This window comes from Chionomys nivalis, chromosome 16 (genome assembly GCF_950005125.1).
Source record: "Chionomys nivalis chromosome 16, mChiNiv1.1, whole genome shotgun sequence".
Taxonomy (NCBI): domain Eukaryota; kingdom Metazoa; phylum Chordata; class Mammalia; order Rodentia; family Cricetidae; genus Chionomys; species Chionomys nivalis.
In genome coordinates this window covers 50,405,190-50,428,861 of record NC_080101.1, presented here as the reverse complement: position 1 = coordinate 50,428,861, position 23,672 = coordinate 50,405,190, and the positions used below count along the sequence as shown (strand labels likewise).

At 41.9% G+C, this 23,672-nt stretch overlaps 1 protein-coding gene across 7 annotated transcripts in view; it reads left to right on the top strand.

Moving 5' to 3' along the window:
* Nucleotides 1-23,672, top strand: part of Ncoa2 (nuclear receptor coactivator 2) — a 221,667-nt gene that overhangs the window by 113,194 nt on the left and 84,801 nt on the right. Inside the window, exon 1 of one of the 7 annotated variants that reach the window (XM_057790275.1) lies at nucleotides 4,550-4,654. The exons of the other annotated variants lie outside the window; for them this stretch is intronic. The gene's annotated coding sequence lies outside the window, so the exon portion shown is untranslated. Of the gene's footprint in view, nucleotides 1-4,549; nucleotides 4,655-23,672 lie in introns of those variants that run through there. 7 annotated transcript variants of the gene reach the window in all.

Below are 23,672 nucleotides of genomic sequence, written 5' to 3'. Positions count from 1 at the left end.
AGACATTTTTTCAGTTGAAGCCCCCTCTTCTCTGATGACTGTACCTTCTGTCAAGTTGACAAAAATTAGCCCAGCACACATGTCAACCTAAGAAGTCGTAATAACTATCATTAATTGAGGTATTTGAGTATCAGACCTGGGCTATTTGTTGTACATGTAAATGACAGATTTCTAACAGTAGCAGTGTTTCCTTATATATAGGACACATAAGACTCGGAAAGTTAGCTCGTTACTTAGGCATCTTTATATCCAGCATGTGAACTCAAAGGCCACATTCATGTCCTTATAACAAGCTTCTTCAAAAGCATTTTCCCCTCTTGCTGTGCAGTCATCTTTTTAAGGAAAAGGAAATGTGTGTATGACTAAAACATAGGAATAGCAGTTCTAAGTTCAGTCCTAGGTGGTATTCAGGATATGCACATGAGAGAGTGGAGAATATTGATGAACTAATTTAGAATTCTTTGTATAAAAGACTTTCCCTTTAGAAATGGGTCAGGTGTCACTCTTGAGGAGATTGGACAGACAGACTGTGGTATGCTTCCATGATGGAGCACTCAGCAATAATTGGGAACACAGTTAATATAAGTAGCACCATGAATAAGTTGTAGAAACTCGAGGCTGACAGAATACTTTCCATGTGTTTGTATTTGTTTGAAGTTCTGGAAAAACTGAACCAGGTGAGAGCACTGTCTGTGGATGAGGACGTGGCTTCACCTGAATCTGCCTCACCTTTTGTGGTGTCAGCTCCTGAACTCATGCCACGCTCTGTAGAACATTATTTTGCTGAGTCCTTGGGTTAGGACCCGAGCCTCAGTTACATACTGCCTTCGGTTATGCATTACCATCATAATAGACGTTAACACCGGAAGCAGCTTCACAAATTTTCTCATTTGATTCTTTTGTAAACTCTGCTGTCTTGGTGAAAAAAAGTTTAAAATTGCTAATGATAAAATCTGTTGTAGCCACATTCTACATTCAAGAGGGAACTTAGACGATCCTACCAATTTGTGCACACCAGCAGAAAATGTGACAGAAGGACAGATGTACTAACAGTGGTGCCATTTGAAGTGTAAGCACAGACTCTGATGAAGACATTTTACTGAGATGTATTTGGCAGGAGACAATTTCCTCCTGCAGTTGATCTGATCTTAGAACAAAGTGTTTTGCTGCTGCCTCTGGTGTGACTGAGAACAATCTGTAAAAACTCCATTATTGTGGTTAAGAAAGATTATGTCAGCCGGTGGTGGTGGTGTACACATTTAATCCCAGCACTCGGGAGGCAGAGGTGTATGGATCTCTGTGAGTTCGAGGCCAGCCTGATCTACAAAGCGAGTTCCGTGACAGGCTCCAAAGCCACAGAGAAACCCTGTCTCAAAATAAGAATATATTGTATTAATATTGGGTCCCCCAAAAATCTGCAAGCTAAACTGAGCCCCTTCAGGTAGACTAGATGTCACCAATGCTGTGTAGATTTACTATATTACATTATACCATATTCTATTTCCCTTATATTTACTAGCAATTTTATTAATTCCACGGTGTCTAGGCTTATTGTTAGTGTTACAGTCTAAATGCGTAATGAAAGTGCGTAGTACTTATTAAAATCATGACTCTGAAAGGCTCTCTAACTGTTAGTCCAGTTATCTTCTAAAATTCTGAATTGTGTCTGGATTTCTATTGTAAGGTATTGCCATGAATTTTTGAACTTATTTTCCCAGTCTCTGAAATATTTTATTTTATAATTGAATTTCTTTGCTCCTGTTAATTATGCAAACCTGTGTTTTCTAGCATTAACCTCGGTATCATTTCGGTTGCTTACCTGTGGGGACTATCTTCCAGAATAGCCTTGGTGCCTTGCAGTGACTCCAAGAGAATTAGTAAGCACCCACCGTGTCCACTGGTGTGTTATTCATAAGATGAGTGGATAATAAAAAGTGATCCAAAAGTAGAATTACAAATTTTTTTTAATTCTGAAAAAAAAATCAGTGTTTTATACAGATAAGTACTATTTGATATTGGTAATGATTCCTTTTGCTAAGCAGTTTCTGTAAAATTCTGGGTTTTCTGTATTAAAGCATATAACTTTGGCTTGGTTGACTTACGAATAACAAAGAAATGTGAAGTGATTTTTGAGAAACTGTCTTGATCTAGAGTTAGAGTACTATTTATTCTTTAGAAGACCGCACATGAAAGGACAAATATTGTATGAGCTCACTAATAGTAATCAACTTAATAAAAAAGAAAGTGGAATGGTGGCTGCTAAGGCTAAGAAAGGAGGAAATGAGGAGCTTCCGAGGGATCTGAAGTTTCTGTTTTGCAAGATGAAACAGATCCATTACACAACAGTCTGAAAACAACTAATACTGAGCTTAAGATGGTTAACATACTGGGTGTGATGGCTCATGGCTGTAATTTATACTAAGTACGCAACATGCATGCAAACCAAAACGTTATTATACCCCATAAATATTAGCCAGAGAAATTGCTTAGTAATTAAGAGCATTCGCTGGCTTTGCCTGAATTCAGTTCCCAGCACTCCTGTCAGGTCGCGCAGAGCCACCCACTTCAGCCTCAGGAGATCTGATATGTGTGTGTGTGTGTGTGTGTGTGTGTGTGTGTGTGTGTGTGTGTGTGTGTGTGTATGTATATGTATATGTATACAGTTGAACACACAGACATTTGCATTAATTTAAATTTTTTTTAATATTCAAATTAAGTGAAAGACTAAAAAGAGACCTACTCTGTAGACCTTGTAGCTACTTCCTTTTGCCCATACTCTGGGTTTCTGTGCTCTTTAATATTGCAGTGTCTCTTTCATGCTGTTTTCAAGAAAACTTTGAAGGCATCAAGAAACCTTCATGCACTGAGCAGCAGCAGAGAGAAAGGGTTTCTCTCTATCACAGAATTATCCCAGGATTGAGTGCCAGGTGGTGACATCAGGAGCCTTGAAGGCACCGGCAGCAAGTCTGTCTTATGGGATATGTGAGGGTGAAAACTTCATCCTGAAGCAGGTCTTGGTATCTTGTCCTTGGCAAATGCTGAACCTGACACACATTTTCCCCAGTGTTCCATTGGCATGGCCAAGCCTGAGCAGCTGCATGGAAGGTGAAAGATGGTATGGGAAGTTCAGGAACAGCAAGGCCATCAGGAAGATCACCATTGCTAACTTATCCAGCAGCCCAGCCCAGTCCTTCAGGAGAGCCGCTCCCCCCCCCCCCCATCCCACTTGTCTGCTCACAGTCCCCTGGTAGAGCACACAAGACTCTTGATGCTCCCATGCCCTTCCTGTTTTCCTCATTCCCCTCCAAGTCTAGCTCTTTTGGAGAGTTAAGAGTAGCTGGGAATAAAACTAAATGAAGAAAAAGACAGGAAAGAGTGCATACAAGAGCCCGTAGACACAGGAAAAAGACAGGAAAGAGTGCATACAGGAGCCCGTAGACACAGGAAAAAGACAGGAAAGAGTGCATACAGGAGCCCGTAGACACAGAGGAAAGGCACACAGCATTCCTGCCACTTTCCTTCTAATACTGCCTTTAGGGCTGCTCCGAAAATTAAACGACCACCAGTCATGAGCTGCTGGACATGTTTTAAAAGGTGGCATTATTATTATTATTATTATTATTATTATTATTATTATTATTATTATTCGTCAGATAGATGAAAGTGACTAATGAAAGGAACTGTCTGCATTTTTTAGATTGTGTTAGTCACGGAAGTACTTTACTTCTTGGAGTGACTTATAAATTCCTGATCAGGTACTTTTAATACCAGTATGTGTATGAGTATTTTACTAATACAGGAATTCATTCCCAGCATGAGAATAGCTGTAATATCCAAAGTGCTCATCATGAAAGATTTGACAGATATATTTCATTGGGGGCAAAGCTCTAGAGGGGACCAGGGAGCCTGTTTCCTTCTAAATGTCCCACCTTCTCCTCGCATTGTGGCTCCTGGGATGCCTTTAGCTTGCCACATATAGAGAAAGGAAAGCCGGAGTCAATGCTTGCCTTGAGCAGTTATTTTTAGTAGCAAATCTATCTCGAAGCTGTACTTTTTCTCTATGCCAAGCATTCTAAGAAGAATGTTATATGGATATGTGAGTGTCTGCCTGTATATCATGCATGCGCATGTGTGTTTGCATGAGAGTGTGATCCTGAGTTAAAGACTGTGTGTATGGGGGCGGGGGGGGGGTGCGGCGTGGAGAAGATGTCTCCCCTGATAGCAGGAAGGGTAAAGGTTTGCTCAGTCTGTTATCATAAAGCCCTGTTAATGTAGCTTCTGCATCATGTGACTGAAGAAAAAGCTATTATCTCAATGAAAGGAAAGCCCGGTTTTAGAAGCAATAGAAAAGAAGCAGGAAGAATTTTCGAGCGTTCCACCATACTGGATTGTCAAAGGGGGATCTGTCTGGTCAGCAGCTAGAAAAGGAGCCATGAGCCTAGTTTGTCAGCTCTCCCTCAGAAGGAGATAGGAGGAGCTGAGCTGCGGGATGCTCAGCATGTGCTTCAGTTTACAGTGAGGCACAATGTGGGCTGGGGCAGATGGAGGAGATTGATCTGAGCAACACTTGTTCATGTGTGTGTGCATCACTGGCGAAGATGCAGAGACCCGCCGGGTTCTGATGTGCCCCGCAGAGGTTGTGGACAATTACCAGGTGCGTTTTGCAAGTGCTCTGACTTAATGTTTGGTAATGTTCCTAGAATCTGTGTGCTCTGGGCTTGGGTGTACTTGTGGAAGGGAGAACTGATTGTGGCAACCAGACAGTGACAGTATTCTTAGGAACAAATGCGGTGTGACCCAAATTGATTCTAGCGTCCTTTTCTTTTGTGTTTATTTGCTATTTAAAGATTATTTGCAGATTTTGATGCTGCTAAGTACAATCTCTTGCTTGTTTAGAGGAAGTATTTTGATAAGCATTTTCTGAGATTCAGACTAATCTTAAATCTTTAAGATGCAAATCTTAATTATTAAGAGATGACTGTCGTTATTATATGCTTTATGCTAGTGTCTCTTTTATTCATTATTATTTCGTAAATTTAAGCTCAAAAAATATCTTTGCAGTGAATTTGAAATCGTCTCATGATTGATTAGGTAACAAATAGAGCTTTCTAATTTTGGCTGGTTTCCATTGGATGATTTTTCATACATAGTACTTAACTTCCTCTGCTTTGTCCTTATGTTATTGTATGCAAAAAAACCAAAATAATATCCACCTATTCAATCTTGCCCAGTTTGAATGTTATTAATTCTCTTGGTAGTGTGTACTTTCCTCTTAACCCGGGAAGGCCAGTGCCCAAAACTCCAGCTGGTAAGAGATATTTGTGGGTGTCCTTTACAGAATTAACTGTCACACAGAGGTTAGTCCAGAAACTGACTTGCTGGTTTCTTCATTTGTTTTCCAGAACAAAATTGATCATTTTCACTCATTTTCAGCCAGGTGATGATGTGTGTCCAAATAACATGTAAATTTGAAACTAAGTGATGATTTATACTATTCCCTTTAAAATTGACATCTGAGGAGGTGAGAAATCAGTCAGGACATTCATGCAATGTGTGGACGTTTTGACAAATAATTACTTCCTTGACCCTTTTTCAATAAAAGCACTTCGGACATAATTTTTAATTGTACTAAATCAAGGACGTTCTCCTTCCTTATATGATAAACAAACCTTAGAGTTGTTGGATAAAGGATTGATCTTCGTGCACAAGCTTTGCTCCTTGGCACAGTGGCATTGCCACCGCAGCTCAGGCTGGACTGCACCAGATAGTTCAATTCATAAGATAGTTAAGTAAATGAGGCTTTTATAATTCTAGATTTAAAAACACTACAGAAATCTCACATTTTTAAAGTATTAAGATTTTAACCCAAAAGACAACAGCTTTACATATAATAAATATTTTAATAGTAAAAAAAAATTGAAGCTGAATGGCATCGGTGGTCAATGTTTTTGCTATTGAGTTTATAATTTACTTACTGTTTTTGCATTTTGAATATTGAAAGGTGTTTTCATTGAGCTCTATCATCATCGTCGTCAGTAGTAGGGACTATTTTTAGACTGGAAGTCTGAGGGGAGGTAGCAAGTGAGCTATCTAATCCAGTGAGGCAGCATAGTAGCTGGCTTTGGGACCAAGCCTAATGAATGTGATTCTCTGAATCTTCTGTGGCTTTTAAATGATTGAAAGAATTTTATGCAAAGCATTGTTGTTTCGTGAGCATGCACTCTCCGGGTGGCTTGGCACATGGCTGTCTACAGGGATAGCTCTAGATAATAGTGTACACAACAGAAGTGTTTTTCATAGGCCTGGGGATATCTCAGTGGCCTGGAACTGTTCATTCTAATATCTTAAAAGGCAATAGTTTATTAGATTGTATTTAATTTTCCTATTTGTGGGCTTGTTTTTGTGACTGAGTGATTGAACCTAGAGCTTCTGGGGGCTCTACCTCCAATCCATAGCACTTCCACAAACAAATTTCTGTATTGTATTATCTAAAAACGTCTTTACGCATGGATGTTGGAAGCAAGGAAAGCCTTCGACTTCGCTGAGTGAAGAACAAGTTTTGACACCAGGGTAGTATCCAAACAGGCTAGACAACCAGCTTGCCAATCCTGCTGCGCTTCAAAATTTAGCCACAGTAATTAACCACAAATATTATAACCAGGCCTGATCTTGTCGGGCTGAGGGGCTTCGTTTCTGGAGTCATGTATAATTTGTGGGGCAGATGGATAAAAGGAACTACAGCCAAGCTGATACCAGTGTTGTGAGACCCAGCATGGCCTCAGGAACTCCAGTTTTCTGAGAAAGTAAAAGTTTAGAGACAGTTGAGTCAGAATTAACACACTGTACTTGTTTTCAACAGTTTAACTTGCAGGAAGCCTGGGGAATATAAAATGCACCAAGTGCAAGCATCACAGCCAGCATGTTTCTCAAGGCACTGAAGGCTCAGCAGCAAGGGCTTACTTACCTGTTGCTCCCTGACATGATGGCTTCCTCGACACAGGACAGCCCGAGCAGTTCTCACGTTTTCAAGTTTGTAGTGCTTAATCGCCAATATCATAGTACAAATAGTGTGTGTAATATTTTAATTTAAAAAAAAAAAGGACTATGTCCTTACTTTCATGTTTTGTCAGTGATTTTGTATGAAACGACTAAATTCTGTACTTGCCTTTTAATCTTACTGGAACACTGGTACAATTTAATGGTTACCTAGCTAGAAGCTAGGCGTTTGGCTTCATCATCTTAGATGTCAGCTCTGAGTGGTAAATTAGTTGGCTAAAGTCTGGTAATGTGTGCCATGTGTGCATCTATTCAGATATGTACATCATTAGAATTTAGCTGAAATGAATGATAAATCTTGCACCAAAACTTCAGATAGCAAGAACTTTTGAAATAATCTTTGTTAACTTGCCTTTTCTAATTTTACTTTTATTTTTATGTATTATGTCAATTTTACGAATGCTTTTAAAAAATAATGTGTTTTTTTTTATTTTGTTTGTTTGATTTTGGGGCGCGTGCGTGTGTGTGAAAAGAACGCGTCAGCCGAGCACTATTCACCCTGCAGCTCCTTGGCCTTACACTTCCTGTCCTTTCTCTCAGCCCTCACATCACTGCTCCACGCCTGTCCTACAAAGAGATCGGGTAGTCCGTCCAAACATAGGTAACAGGATTTACACCCAGACTATTTGACTCCAGCATCTCTGCTATCAAATTGCTGTATACGGGACATCAGTTGGTGTGGATGACTTGTTCCAGAATAATGAGAGGATGAACACAGGGGCAAGGAGAAGACAGTGTGAAGCTGAAGTGGCTTTGTTTTACATGTTTGTGCGCTTGACGAGCTTAACTTCTGCCGTTCTGAACATATATTAGGAGTAAAGCATTTTATAAAAGATGTTTAATCTGCATTGAAAAGAACCATTTGCTCATGGAAATTATGCAGGGGTGTTACAGAGGTAGGAGGTCTGAAGGAATATCCATGCGGGCTTTTACCAATTGCTAGAGAGATGGAATTGCCATGAGATTGACAAGTGGGAAAGCCCTGGAGGTGTAGGGTCTCAGAGGTTTGTGCGTGTGTTCTCCTCTTCCCTTGCTGGTTTTCAAGGTCCTTTACTCATCGCAGTGCTAGTCTGTGCAGGTAGGAAACCACAGAGGAGCCACATTCAGACAGCTGGGAACACTGGAATGCACAGCACTTACTAAGATTTGTTGTAAGCCCCTTCGCATTCATGCAGAGTCCCTGGAGATGAGCCTGTCTGCGAGACTCTCCGATGAGGATCTTGTGTACTCCGTCCCACTTTTAGTGCTCTCATGGTCAAGTCAGCTTTGCAGAGAAAAGAGCCTTATTCTGGCTCCTGATTTAGAAGATCCAAAATTTAAGTCAATGGTTTTACAGAGCCTCACCCTATGCCAAGAAACAGAGCCCATGCTATCTGTGTGTATCTGGTCCCTTTCTTTCCTATAAAGCCTCAAGGATGTCATCATCAATGGGATTCTATCCCAAAACCTTTATTAGGCCACGTTCCAAAGAGTGCACCTTTCGCTGCACACCATAGTTAGATTGTTCTGCCCTTAGTACTATTGGCACATGACATTAGGAACTCATAGCCTCCATGTGTCATTGAGGGCGTTCACTCATCAGCAGCTGTGCATTCTCTTCATGGTAATGGCATTCTTGCTCATAGCCAGATTTATCCCCTCCAAGTTCTGGAATGATGGAGAAAGCAAACTAGACGTAACGTTACCACTTTTCTTCTCGTATGGCCTCCACTATGTTGACTTATTTCCAAAATGCAGAAATGGAGAAGAGGAGGAGACATTTTGTGGTGAAAGGTTGGGGAGGTAAGGCTGGAAGAAAGATTTGGAGAAAACCCTAGGACTAGATTGTGCCACTAAAGAGCACCCACGTAACCTGGAAAGGTTGAAGAAAAGTAGTGGTGATTAAACTACACCTGCAGAGTCTCTGGTTCATAGACCTAGAAGCTGCCTTGTTATGCTTATCTGTTTGTATTTTTGTTTTGTCTTGTTTTAATATTTTGTTGCAACAAGTTACATGTAACATAAAATTAATTATTTTACCTCCTTTTAAATGAATGATTCAGTAACATCAATACACCCACAGGGTTGTGCAATCCTTGCTGGTGTACTTTTCCAAAGTTATATCATCCCAAACAGAAACTGCACACATCAGACATTCCCCCCCCCCCAAGCTCTGATACCTCTCTTCTGCCTTCTCTCTTCATGTATGTAGCTGCTCTAAGCACCTCCCATGGGTGGAATTTTTTTTTAATATTTATTTATTTATTATGTGTACAATATTCTTTCTGTGTGTATGCCTGAAGGCCAGAAGAGGGCACCAGACCCCATTACAGATGGTTGTGAGCCACCATGTGGTTGCCGGGAATTGAACTCAGGACCTTTGGAAGAGCAGGCAATGCTCTTAACCACTGAGCCATCTCTCCAGCCCAGGTGGAATTTTGTTAAGTGCCCCATTTCAGTTTTCATTTTCCGGAGATTCTGTGGTTCATCACTGTCTAAGGCTGTCGGTGCTTCATTTCTTCTTCAGGTGATATGGTGTGTGTGTGTGTGTGTGTGTGTGTGTGTGTGTGTGTGTCTGTATGTTCTCTGTATCATTTGTGGGTGGACATCTCAGTTGTTGCTGCATTGGTTGTGGTGTGTATATTGTCTGTTAACATCCTGCTTTGCTCTTTGGGGCATGGCTCTAGAAGAGAAATTGCGGATCACATGTCTTAAAGGTTCCCCCAGTGGCTTACAAATATGCAACCATAGCTGTGCTATAAAACAAGGGAGCTTAAATCTGCAGCACTCAGAAATAGCATAGTGAGTCAGTGACTTTTTAGGGACATTTGTCTTATTTTGCATATTTATGCTTTTACTTTGCAGCATTGATTAGTTTTTCAGAGATGTCCTAAAACCAACACTGACTCACTAGGAAATCTTCCAAATTAATTTGAGGCCAGGCAGTGGTGTCACAAGCCTTTAATCCTAGCACTCGTGAGGCAGAGGCAGGTAGATCTCTGTGAGTTCAAGGCCGGCCTGGTCTACAAGAGCTAGTTCCAGGACAGACCCCAAAGCTACAGAGAAACCCAGCTCAAGCCTATTATATTGGCTGTACTGCTGAAAGAAGTGGAAAACAACTGTTGGCAAAGGAGTGCTGTCGTCAGGTTCCTGTGTTGCTAGTTGGAAATTCAAGTGCAGTCACTTGAGCATCAGTTTAATACATCTTCAGCAAATTAAACATGGGCTTCCAACATGATCCACTAACTTCTTTCTCAACTATACATCCAAGAGAACTGGAAGAAACATTATATTCGGTAACCAAAAAGCAGAAACAAGCCAGTGTTCATCCCTGATGCGTGTTGCGGTGCTGCTCAGCCTTGAGAGTATTGCACCAATGAATAAATGATGCACAAAGGTCCACATGCAGTGTGACTGCATTTATTTAAGATATACAGACTGTCATTGGAGACAGAAAGCCAATCATTGGCTGTCAGTAGCTGGGTTGAGTATGGGGCAAAAAGTAACTACATGTTAAGTATGGATTTTCTTCCTGAAGATGGAAATGCTGTGGAGTTAGGTAGGGCAGTAGTTGTACAGCCAAATAGACAGAAAACACCTTTTAAATACGTTAGGGCCGAGAGGAGAGAAAACCAGGAGAGCTCCTTGAGGCTGTGGGGGATATAACTATGAATATTGCACTAGAGTAGCAGTGTTTAATACTAAATGTCCAGATGTTTATGAGCTTGGCATTTTAGAGCTTGCTTCTAGCCAGCCGCTCAACTGAAGACTGGTCCTCCTCTATTTGGGGAAGGTCAGCTCTTTGACCCAGTGCAGTTAAGGAAGGATGCACACAGAGTAGGGCGGGAGGAAGGGGCACCTGCCCTGGCTGCCAGGTCACCCTCACACACAAGTTTTGCATTTGAATGTCCCAGGAGACAGAACCATGGAGTTACTGGAGGTGGTGGCACTAGGCAGTACTCCTGCATTCCCGTATTTGACTCAGAATGCAGCAAATTCTGAACATGGAAAGATTTCCTGATTTATTTGCTGTTAAGTCTGTCCTAAATGAGTGTGAGATGGTTTATATTTTCATTTGTCCTACTTGGTGTGAATATTCGTATATGTCATTGCCGAGATAACACTGAATTTGATTATAGATCACTTCTATATCCCTCCTGGAGGTGCTACAAAATAAGCAAGTGAAAGGAGTGCCAAAGCACAAGTCGATGGCTGCACACTGGAGGTGAGGGGGCGTAACCTCAGTTGTTTGGACAGGTGTAAATGTGGCAGAAAAGCTCGTACATGACTTGATAGAGCCCAGAGAGGGATTCAGACTCAGAGGACTCTTCCCCCACTCCCCAGACTAGGAGATATGGTATGAGTGTGCCTGGCATATAGGTTAAAGAGGAGGAGGTAGAAAATGCTTCTCCATACAGTTTTTATAGTGAGGTCTGGGAGAACATGAAGATAGGAAGTAGAAGTGGGCTTAGATTGTACTGTGGAAGAACGCAGGCATCCTCTGAGATCCCAGTAATGTAAGGAGCATGGTGCCTGCCTTCCTAAGAGAACACAGCCAACTGAGGAATACTGGAGCTGTGAAAGCTGAGGAAACTAGATGGGACTGACCTGAGGATGAAGCAGTTTTCTGGTAGTACTAAGCGCAGTTTCAAAAACCATGAGGTATCTGTGGGATGCTTTCCCCTATAACCATGTAGAATTCCTATCAGTTCCCAGCTTTCCCCTTCTGGGAGCAGAGGGTTGTATGATAAACCCTGTGAATAGAGGCATGAAAGTGAGGGCAGCAAGGTAATGAAGGAAGTAAATGGAAAAAGCTTCTCCACACTGAAGACAGTCATACAGAAAAGACTGTAAGAAAACCGGTTTCTTTAGAGCCTAGGGGAACATGGGACATTCAAGTGGACACATTTGAGAGGAAGATCAGAGGTGACCATGTAAAAGTAAATCAGAAGTGTGATCAGACCAAGACCTGTGGAGACAGTAATGACTAATTTCAGGATAGCTGGTGGGATACTGGCAAATCTCATCGAAAGGAAGGTAGATGGATGGCGGTAATTTTGTTATAGTCCTGTATATCATGAAAGACATTCAGTACCAGGAGTTTGGATGCAGGAACTGAATAGAGACCATGGAAGAATGCTCATGGCTTGCTCTGACTGCTTTCTTATACACCCCAAGACCACCTGCCTAGGGGTAGCATCACCCACTGTGTTCTGTACCCTTCCACATCCATCATTAATCAAGAAAATGCTTGCTTACAGGCCGCTTTGATGAGGATGTTTCTCTGTTGAGGTTCCCTCTTCTCAGATGACTCTAGCTTGCATTGACAAAAACAACAAAAACTTAGACAGTGTCGCACAGTGTGGGTGGATCAGGTGTTCACAGGAGCAGAGTATTTGAACAAAGGCCTCACAGTTGCCATGAGGAACTAGAAGGTATAGTCTCCAACTCCTGCCTATTCTGTATACTAAGAAACCAGCAACTTCTAGGGAACTGTATTACAGGGAAGAGGTGGCCTGCCAGAAGAGCCAAATGAACCAGTGTTTGATTGACACAGAGTATTATTGCACTGGCCTTAACTCTTTATTCCCATTGTTGTCTTGGCCGGTAGTTCTAGTCATTGTCTTTCTGATCCCTGGTCCACACTAAGCCATTCTGTTTTAACTGATCTGGAGTGGAGCCAGGAAGTCTGTGTTGTATTGAAGTTCCTTTAGTGTCCAGGTTTGAGAACCTCTAGGAAACCAGCTTTCAAGATTCATTTCATGTGTATCATTGTCTGCCTGTGTGTATGTGTGTGTACCATTCACAAGCCTTGTGTCCATAGAGTTCAGAATAAGGCTTTGAATTCCTAGAACTGGAGCTAAGGATGTCTGTGAGCCACCTTGTGGGTGCTGAGAACTGACCTTTGGTCCTCTCTGAGCAACATCTCTGGACCATCACTCCAGCACCAGACTGCCATCTTGCTTTCATCTCTACAGTATCCTATGGATGTCTAGCCAACTTCTGCTTACTGTAGCTACAATATTCTTCTGGTCAACATTCCATACTGTTGATCAGAATGTAAAGCAGAATTGTACTATGATTTTTTTTAAGCCAGCAAAACTCCTGGTGTCATTCTCAGTGTTGGCTGTGAGATGGGAGCTCCTGCAAGCGTGTCAGTTGATACGGCCACCGTGTGTGGTCTAGTCCTTACAGACTAAGAAGATAAACAGGTGTGGACTGAGCTGATCCTGGGTGTTTTGTCCCAGCAGCTCGGCTTTGGGCCCTTCCCCCTGTGCGAGAACCATCACCCGTGCCAGCACTGTGCTCCGCAGCATGCCCCGGCACCCTGATCTCTACTTCATATATTGCCATGTTTAACAAAAACCACTCAGTTAAGCCCTGCAGATTAGCCGGACTCTACCATTGACACTTACTATCCTGTAAGGACTAAATGAGTACACGGCCCCTTCCTTCTCTCTCCCTGCTTTCTCCCTCAGAGAGGAAGGCTCTGGGTTAGATAGATATGAGGATCACCCATAGGTCTTCAGCCTCAGCAAAGGTATGGGAGGCCGAAGGCTGTTCTCCGCAGTTTGTCATGGCAAGTCTGGCCTGGAGTCTGCTCACCTTTCCCAGGGATGCTCAGGCCCCAGCACCCAGACACCACCCACGGTTTCTTCAGATGGCCTTGTCATTTTTTGTCAAATTTGTCATTTGTGGCACCGTTCGAGTTCTTCTGGATTTAAGTTTATGTTCATTCCTGGAGGTAATTAAAGACTATTATCGTTCCTGAGTCCAGTTGCATGTTTATTCTGGAGCTGTGAGCTTTGTGCTGTTGTTCTCTACGACTAGATGTGCTGTTACAGTAGAGACCCTGCACCTGCTCACAGCTGTTCGTTTCTCAGCTTTGAAACTGGAACTGAAAATTGCTAAGAAAAGCTTAGAATGTGGTTAATTTGGTATGTGGGGCTTACTGGGACTTGAAGCAAAGAGGCCTACATGTATTAGGCATGGGGTCTACCTTCTCTATTTGAAGGTACAAGTTCAGCTTTTTGACTCATTTGTTGTTGTTGATCATCTGAAAATTCTTTAAAGTTATGAATTTAATTTGTTTCAAATCATGTTAATTATTAGTGAGCCATTCTCTAAGTTTGTGTTATATGGAAATACAAATTATTTCTGTAAGGCTAGATTGGATGAGGGGGCTGCCCTGCCGCTCCAGAGTTGCTTTACTTTAAACTATAGTCCAAATTAAGTCTAAACTCTTGACTCTCCTGCCTCAGCCTTTTGGATACAAATGCAGCCAGCAGGCTTTATGCCTTTTTCCTTTTAGTGGCAATCATTGCCTTGAACGACATGCTGTTGAGGTTTGTGGTGATGGTACAGCGAGAAGAAAGTTTGTAGGGCTGGTGGGGGGGGGGGCGGAGCAAGAAAATGAGTCCAGGGGCCTCATAAAGTATTTGGTTTTTTTGTTTTTGTGTGTTTGCTTTCTTGCCTGCTTACTTGCTTGCTTGGCTTTTGGGGGGGTGGAGTGGGCTCTTTTTATCATTGTGTGGAAGGACAGGGAAAAAGAGAATCAAAAGTCTGTTTTGATTCTTGCACATGTTTTACCCAGGAATGGAAACAGTGTTTGCTTTCATTTGGGTCCTATGCTTTTCCTTACAGCATGCTTGAATTCTTTTCTTGTTTGGTTAGTGGTAAAGAACCAGGGAGAAGAGTTAGAGATGAAAATTTTTATGGAGTGGAGGGAAGTGGGGTGGGGGGCAGTGATGTGGGCCCAGCTGTGGCCCAGCAGAGTTGTCTTTATTAGGGGAGAGTGCCAGGCGGGTACCCTAGACTTTGGTGCAGAGAAGGAAATGTGTTTTAGTTTCTATTCTGTTGCTGTGAAGAGACACCATGGCCAAGGCAACTCTATAGTTTGCTTATAGTATCAGAGAGAGGGAAGAGAGAGAGGTAGAGAATAAGTGAGTATGATGCATAAAGCACACACATACACATGTACATTTACATATACATACACATACACACATATATGCATACATACACACATACATTTACATATACATACACATACACACATATATGCATACACACACATACACACATACATTTACATATACATACACACATATATGCATACACACATACACACATACATTTACATATACATACATATACACACACATAAATATGCTTGCATACATACACACACACACGCTAGACATGAGTGCCACAATAAGCATGTGGACGTCAGAGGACTAGTAGTATCCCTGCTTAGATGACTCTACCTTGTGGCAAGTTCACAATAAAACCAACCGTCACAAGTGGCTCTCTCCTTCCACTCAGACATGGGTTCTGGGAATCAAAATGAGGCCAAGAGGCCAGCATGACAAGCACTCTTTGAGCCATTTCACTGGTTTTCCCTCCCCCTCCTTTTTTTTTCTTAAGAAAAATTTGAGCATGTAGAAATGAGAATAAAAATTAGATTCATCAAAAAATTGATTGCTACTATTGAAGTAACTTTTCTTATAGAAAAAACTAATTTTCTTCTCCAACTCTATTTACTAACACCTTGGACAATTTCATAAATATTTACATGCTATTGAGTTCAAATATTTTATATTTATTAAGAAACCCCTCTTAGGGTGCCAGACCTCTTCCCGTTTTATACCCTGACAAAGCAGAAAATGTCTGTATTATCATAAATGAAGAGGCTAAAGTTCAAAGAGGCTAATTAGTAACTTCCCAGGTCACTAAGACATGGTATTTAGGAATCTCATAGCAGAATGAACACCTGGGGTGTGCTCTGAGCCACTGCAGATGTAACAGTGTATCATATATTCTGCTCCTGAGTTTAGTGTTCTGTAAGAAGCCTCAGCTCTCCTTGTCCATCAAGATTCCCTGAGCCCCCCCACTTGACTCCATTTCAGTTGCTCCACTCCTGCTTTCCCTCTGCCTTCCTGTCCCCTCCTTACCTGCCCATCACAGTGAGAGTTGTGGGTTGGTCTGTTTTGTCACTTCCCTCACACGTGGAACATGCAAACATTCCAGTGTTACTGTGCAGCAGCCATATGTAAACTCTGGCGGAACTGCTGGGCTAACAGAGCAGATGCCCCATGACCTGTGGTCCCTGTTGTGAATCCCGGACACTCCTCTTTCTGCTCTTCCTCAAGGTGAGGGCTACATCGTAAGACCTTGGCAAAACAAACAAACAAACAAACAAACAAAAAAAACCACTTAGGTCTTTTTAAATGAACAAAAATTGGAAATCATAGCCTCTTCACTTTGAATTTGATTTATGCAGGAGAGTGCTGATCCAGCAGTAGAGACTGATACTCGGCTTATGTATTTAGAGTAAAATGGTTAAAGTGGCATGTAGCATTCTCTATAATTATCCTTGATAACTGGCTTCTTAATCAGCCTGTTACCATAGCTGATTTTACAGGGAAAACGTGAACCTCAGTGATCTTGTGTGCTGGAGAATGTCTAATAACTTACTTTGGTAACTTCATACTAAATGCAAGAACAGCAATGCTCACCTTCTCTCCAGCTCAGCAGCTAAGACTTGTCCCAGGCGTGGGCTGCAGTCTTGTGTCTGCTGTGCACAGCAGTGGTGGGGTTTGGTGTGTTTACTGACGGGATAGCTGGAAAGTATGTGAAAAAAGAAAGGTCCTGTCAGATGAAATCATTCTTACTAAGTTAGATTAAAACACAGTAATTTTTATAACATTCAAATTTGTAAATTTCTCTTTTCAACAAAATGTTTATGTTCTGAACAGGATACTTTAGTGCCCACATTACAGTAATGAGAATTGAGGAACTATGGGATTAACTTTTTTCCCCCTGAGACAGGATCTCATTATGTAGCACTCAATGGAACCCACAGAGTTTTCCTGCCTCTTCCTCCCAAGTGCTAGGTTTAAAAGTTGGTGCCGCCACTCCTGACTGGATTAACTTTTGAACTCTAAAACTTAATTGTATTATTTATTACTTATAAGTGTTCTATCTATCTACATGCTTGCCTATGCAACAAAAAAAAAAGCCATCAGATTTCATTCTTGATGGTTATGAGCCACCATGCGGTTGCTGGGAATTGAACTCAGGACCTCTGGAAGAGCTGCCAATGCTCTTAACCTCTGAGCCATCTCTCCTGCCTCTTGAACTCTGAGACTTATGCGCCTTGCTCAGGATACATGAGCTTTTCTTTGCCTCAGTTTCTTCATCTTTGAAGTGGTGGTAAGCATTTGTTTTCATAGGAACTTACCCAGAAGAATATAAAGAAGCTCAAACAATGCCAGTTACTGAAATCACATCTGAGTTTGAGTCGAACTTTGTTACTTTTGGAAACAGATCAGAGAAGTTAGTTGCTACAAGGCATGTATACATCCATCTCAAGAAGACTTCAGTCAAAGTGAGGTTGTGGTGCTATGAAAGAAAAAGGGGGAGTGGCATCATTAGGAGGTATGGCCTTATTGGAGGAAGTGTGTCACTGTAGCGGCGGGCTTTGAGGCATCTTTTTCTCAAGGTTCCCTAAATGTGACACTCTCAGCTCCAGCCCCACATCTGCCGCACATGGCTATGCTTCCCGCCATGTTGATAACATACTGAACCTCTGAAACTCTTAAGTGAGCCACACCAATTAAATATTTTTTTTTATGAGAGTTGCCGTGGTAATGATGCCTCTTTTCACAGCATTAAAAACCCTAAGACGGAGGTACACAAAGTATCTACATGCAACCTGCCCTCTCCTAAGTAAATATCAACCTAAAAGAGATAAAAGGGCGAGAGAGGAACTTCGTAAGAATGCTTTAGAGTGCTTCAGGCTGCCTTGCCCTTCTCATTTTAGTCAGTTTCTCACATAAAATAGGAAGCCTTTTAATTCTCATAAAGAAATTATAAATGATGTTAACAATAAAGAAAGATAATTGAATTTTACCTTGGACAAGTTATAAAAGTTCAACATGAATCTTCCACTTCCAGTGTTCTTTGCTGATATTTTCTAGAGTACGTGCTTAAGCCTTCAGAAGAAATTTGATTCTCATACGTTAACTGGAGACAGGCACCCCCTTGTAGTCGGAAGACAAGGGCTTATGGCATGCAGGGAATGATGCTCTTTCATGTTTTCTCATCCGAGCCCTTATTAAAACCTCATCTTGCTATTTCTGGCTGTATTAGCTCATGTGACCTGCGGATTCAAGGAGCCCTGGGAATGCCCGCACTGAGGAACTCAAACCGTGAGGACCCAGAAAGCAGAAACCGATACTGACATCACACTGGCTATTCTCTGCCCCCACTGCACCCCCACTTACATATTCTGTAATGAATTTTGCCATCCCCATGTAGACAATGGAAGTGTCATACCGAATTATTTGTGTCGCCAGTGAACATGAGTGAAGCCATTCATTTGTTTATCATGGTGTACGTTAGAGAGCTGCTGCCTTTGCAGCCTAATGTGTTTATTGCTGTCTTCCCAATGGCATCTTGAAGTGTCTTCACTAAAAAATTCATGAGTCTTATTGGCTTTCAATCAGCAAGCACAATATGTCTTCTAGTCACTGTCTAATAGACCACGTTAAGGCCATGTACAAAAGTGAATCTAAGCGCAAAGTATACTAAGGAGAAGAAAATTTTATCCTAAACGTTTACTTAGACAGTATTCTTCCTGTCGTGTGGAAGAGGACCCGGCCTGCAGAAGGTGGTCACTGAAGTCATCTTCTTGGAGAGTAGTTGTGGGATGTGATGTCTGGTGAGGCCGATGTGTGCCTGACGACCATGTTCCTCATAAAGGCAAATATATCCAGTGTGTTTCTGGAAACCAGTCAGGTCACTCTGAGACTCTGTTGTCTTTGATCCTGCACTCTTTAGAAGTGACTCTTCTAAACCTTTGCAAGCTAACAGTTGTCACTGCAAGCATTGCTGTGTAGTTTTGTGAGTCTGAACATGTAGGTAAACTGACATCCTAGATAAATTGAAATTTTATATGAAATCTGGAATGACCGTATATTGTATGAGATGAGGTTAAAGGATTCCTATGTTCCAATAAAAGGAGTAATACCCCTTATAGGAAAATAATATACCGTTTTACTAGCTAAAATAGTTTGAAATATTATATGGTGTTCTCTCTTTGTACGGTCCAGGTGGAAGAAAGAGTGAGGTTTTCTGTGTGCTTTCACCCATGTCCAGGAGTGCTTCAGTTTGATTTCTGTCTGTCATGTTGTTTTGTTCGTATAAATCGGAAAATATTTTTGCATAATCTGCATATTTACTACATTTGAATGAATGTTTATTTAACCTTTGGTAAAAGTTAGCATCTTACCAGAATGGTTTGCCTGGGATAATTTTGAGCAATGAACACTACTTGGAAGCAGGTATTTCCAAAATACTTATCCTTCCTTTCCTCTGCCTTTCCCAGTATCCACAGCCAAACAATATGTTTTGGTCATTCAAGTATTAGATACTGTGTTTCCTTAGATGTATCAGAGAATAGCCAAGAATTCTGAGTTTGTATAATACAGAGAATCTCCCCCCTGGAACATAGTAGATAGACCCTGAGGGAGGAACTTTTGGGAACTGAGAATCAGCTGTTTTCACATAACTTGATACACTAGGGAAGCGCAGTGAGTTTCTGCACAATGGGGTCTCTACAGAGTAGGGATGGAGACGTGCTCGTTTATATGTGCTTTTGTAATGCTGGAGTGTTTATTATATTAGTCTTCAGAAAGTTTGTCCCCAGCACTCAGGAGACAGGCAGGAGGACTTGAGAGTTCAAGTCTTATGTGAGCTACAGAGTATAAGGCTGTCTCAGAAAATCGAGAACCAGTTCAGAAGCAGGAAAGGCCAGCCTAGCCTACATAGTGAGTTCCAGAACAATCAGGGCTACACAGAGAAAAATGGTTGGAAATACCTTGTAGACGAAGCAAGCCTTGCGGGGAGGATAAAAGGAGCTGTTTTGGTATATCGTCTCTGCCCCAGGAAAAATTCCTTGTGAATTCCATCTCAAAGTAGGGGACTTAATAGGGGCCCAACTCTAAAACTTTATTTTTAGAACCGGGAGAAGTCCTGGTGCTTGACCACTTTATTCTGTGTGGATTTAAGCAAGGATATTATCCTTTAACTGAATTTGTTCAGCATATAATAAATCTGACAGTTTTACAGGCCTTGTTTGGAAGATGGCCTGTGCTGATAAGAGATAAAGTGCACTTTATCGCTTGCATGGATTCCGGGTGATTAACTAGCTCTAAGGCTGCAAGGCTGTTTTGCAAGCAGCCGCTTTGCGGCCTTCTAAGTTAGATGGATGAGTTCCATGAAGAAAAGAGTGCATTCTTTAATTGACTTGAGATTGGACATTTTATATTGTTTTCTGTTATTTGCTGAGAACCTGACTGTGGACATTGTTCCTCCCTCCCAGAATATTGCTACTTTTAAAAGACGAAGCTTGCTGAATTTTGTGGCTCTTTCTTCTTCTATCAAGTACATTCAATCTGATATCAAGGAATGGGAGGAAAGACTTTCCATCACAGTGAAAGCACTGCTATTGTGTGACTATTGATAACAAGAGTGGACAGATAACAACTTCTTCTCCAGGCTTGTCCTTCACTGCAGCTGTCATCTGGTAGAAACCGGTTTGCTCTCACTCACTGTAATTATCCTCAGCTACCTCTTCTTGTGGCATGATCCATTTCTGTGATTTACATGAACAGTCTCAAGCATGTTGAAAACATGTAGAAATGCGCAGGCTCACTTGCTTACCCACTCCAGAGTATGTGCCTTGAGTATTGTCCACCTCCTGCTTTTATATTGGAAATTAATTTCAACTTCGATCTACAAAAATACATTAGAACTCGTCTCTATGTGGTTTATTTGCTTCTGGTATTCTTATGTAAGCCTGAAGACAGAGATTTTATCTATGTCATCTGCCTATGGCATTTCTACTCTGCCAAGTATCTTGAGTGGTGAGGAAAACAGTGAACTCACCTGGCTCTGCCACATTCTACAGGTAAAATGTTGGGCACATGGGGCATGGAAAATGCCAGAGTCCCCTGCTTCAGAGATCCACAGAGCTGTTCTAAACCCTGACTCTTGAGGCTTGCATGTTGTCTAACCCACTAAAGAACAGATCACAAGCCTGTGTGCTTCAGGACACACTCCTCCTTGCCCTCCTCCTGCTTCAGCTAGAAACTTCCCACTTCCCTTCCTTGGGGTAGGGATCCTTATTTACCATCAATGATTGGCAGTGAATGTGTGGCCACCGTGGCCTCTCCCAGAGAGATGGAGCATGGTCAGGTGGTCCTCTTTGACTTGCTGTCCCTCCTCTCCCTCTGCAATGTAAAGGCAGATGGATTTGTGTACTTGAGAGATGTAACCTAGGGAAATTACACGGAAAAAAAAAATGTATGAGCCAGGAACCATTGTGTTCAAAATGTAGAAACTTTTATATGCTGAGGAAATGTATTTAAGGAACCATTATATAATAAAAAGGAAAGATTAGCATATAAGTAAACTCAGGAGGAAACAAATGATGGTGTTTTTTGTTTTTTGGTTTTTTTTGTTTTTTGTTTTTTTTTTTTTTTTGAGAGAGGATTTCTCTGTGTAGTCCTGGCTGTCCTGGAACTTGCTCTGTAGACCAGGCTTGCCTCAAACTAACAGAGATTCACCTGCCTCTGCCTCCTGAGTGCTGGGACTAAAGGTGTGTGCACCACCACCCAGCAGAATCAAAAGCTGTTTTAATGGTACAAATAGAGTGTTTTTAAGTTAATCTGGAGAAGGTACAAATAAGATACAGAAGTGTACTCCCTGGGTTTTACTGCTCTTGGGCCAGAATGCACACACTCTTGATCCGCTCATCTCTTCAAGTCCTTTTGTGGAAATATGTGAGTGTCGACTACTCATGGACGTTAGATATTGTGTGTAAATTTAAGGTGGGCAACAGGAAAGCCAGTGTTCAATCCCACACAGATTCTCTAACTAACAAACACGTATTCTAACCGTTGAGGTCTCTGAGCTTTCTGGCGGTGGGAGTCAGTATTCATGGTGATAGTTATATATGTTTTATTTTAAATAAAATATCACCTGTATCTACCTATGTGGGGGGGGGGCTTGTTCTTGCTATCTAGTGAAGATTATACTTTGTTTGAATCATACTTGTGTTTTGATGACTTGTTCACAACCAATTCTATGGGAATTCCTTGGATAGTTTTTTGGAAGTTTGCTAGATGTGAGGTTCTTCCTTGTATGGTGATAAGTAAAATCTTGGGAATTATGGTTCAGAAAACATTAGTAAAAATGAATGTTCGTGGCATGTTGTCTCCTGTACCTCCCATAGTGGCCTGGGTCCCCAGCCCAAGCAGGTGTTTCTTAAATCTCAGTACAGAAGCACATGCCACATAGTAAGGGCTGTTTGTACGTGTTGGAGTGTTGCCTGTATAGGAATTAATTCCTTTTGCCCTGTCTTAAGCAACACTCCCTCGGTTCCCCACCACCGTGGCCATCTACAGTAACAGAAAAGTAGTGAAAGAACCATCGCATCATGCACAGAAGTTCAGATCTTGTTACTTCTCCCTCGGGCCTCTGCCTGTAGTAGGTGACAGGCAAGTCAGGGAAGAGGCAGGGCCTCAGCAGTGGCTTTCTGTAAGTTCCAGGCCCTGCCCCTTCTTGGGGCAATTTTACTGTGGGTGTCAGTGGTAATTCCATTTTGCAGAACATCATTAATGTGCAAGTAGCAATGCGTCTTAAGGTCATGGCTAACCAGGTGGTAAAGTTTGGGCTTAAAGGCTAGCGCATGGCTGCTTGGCAATAGAGGTTTCATAGCCGGGCTTTGACTCTGTAAGCTTTAGTACATAGCATATGTACTAAACGAATATTAACTAAATAGAGTTCTTACTCTGCAAAAAACTAAGCAGAGAGTTGGACCTTGAGGCTTGGTTACATTGCTCCCGCTTGCCCGCCCGCGGGGAGCTCAGGCATCAGTTCTCAGATTGTCCTTTCCATGTGACCTCCCGAATTGAGTGTTCCATTGGTGTCGCCTCCCTCGTGCTGATGCAGCATTTCTTCATTTTGACTCCCTAAAAACAATTGGCTCTGTAAAACACATGACTCTCAAAAAGATAGGGGGAGAGAGAAAACAACTGGCCCGACTGCCCACCGGGTCAGAACAGTGGTCGGGGCAGTAACTGTGAGGCCACTGAGAATGAGGTCTGGGATTACACCCAAGGAGACTGCAGACAGTTGGACTGGTAGGTGACCGTGATGCCTAGACGTTCTCCGCTGATTTCTTTAACCCAACTTGGTTTTTTTTTTTTTTTTCCTTGCTCTTGCTGGTGTCTTTCTGAGGTTCTTTGCCTTCTCACCATCTTTTCCTAATCTAGAGAGGAGTAAAGCAGGGCAGCAGACATTCAGCATGAAGGAGAAGGAGCATAGAATGGGTTTCTAGAAAAGGCGTAAATGCCAACTTCTGAGCTGTGCTTTTTCCCTTTATCAAGCAGGCACTAAACCTCTTAAGTAACTCTTAAGTGTTTTTCTCTAAACTGTAGGCGTTATCTCTTTTAGAACTGTCATTTTATCCTTATATACCTCAGTCACATTTGTCCTTTGGTGATAGTGACTGGACTTGCTAAGTGAAGGAAAGTCAGTCTAGCGGAATGTGAGAAAGGAAGCCATCT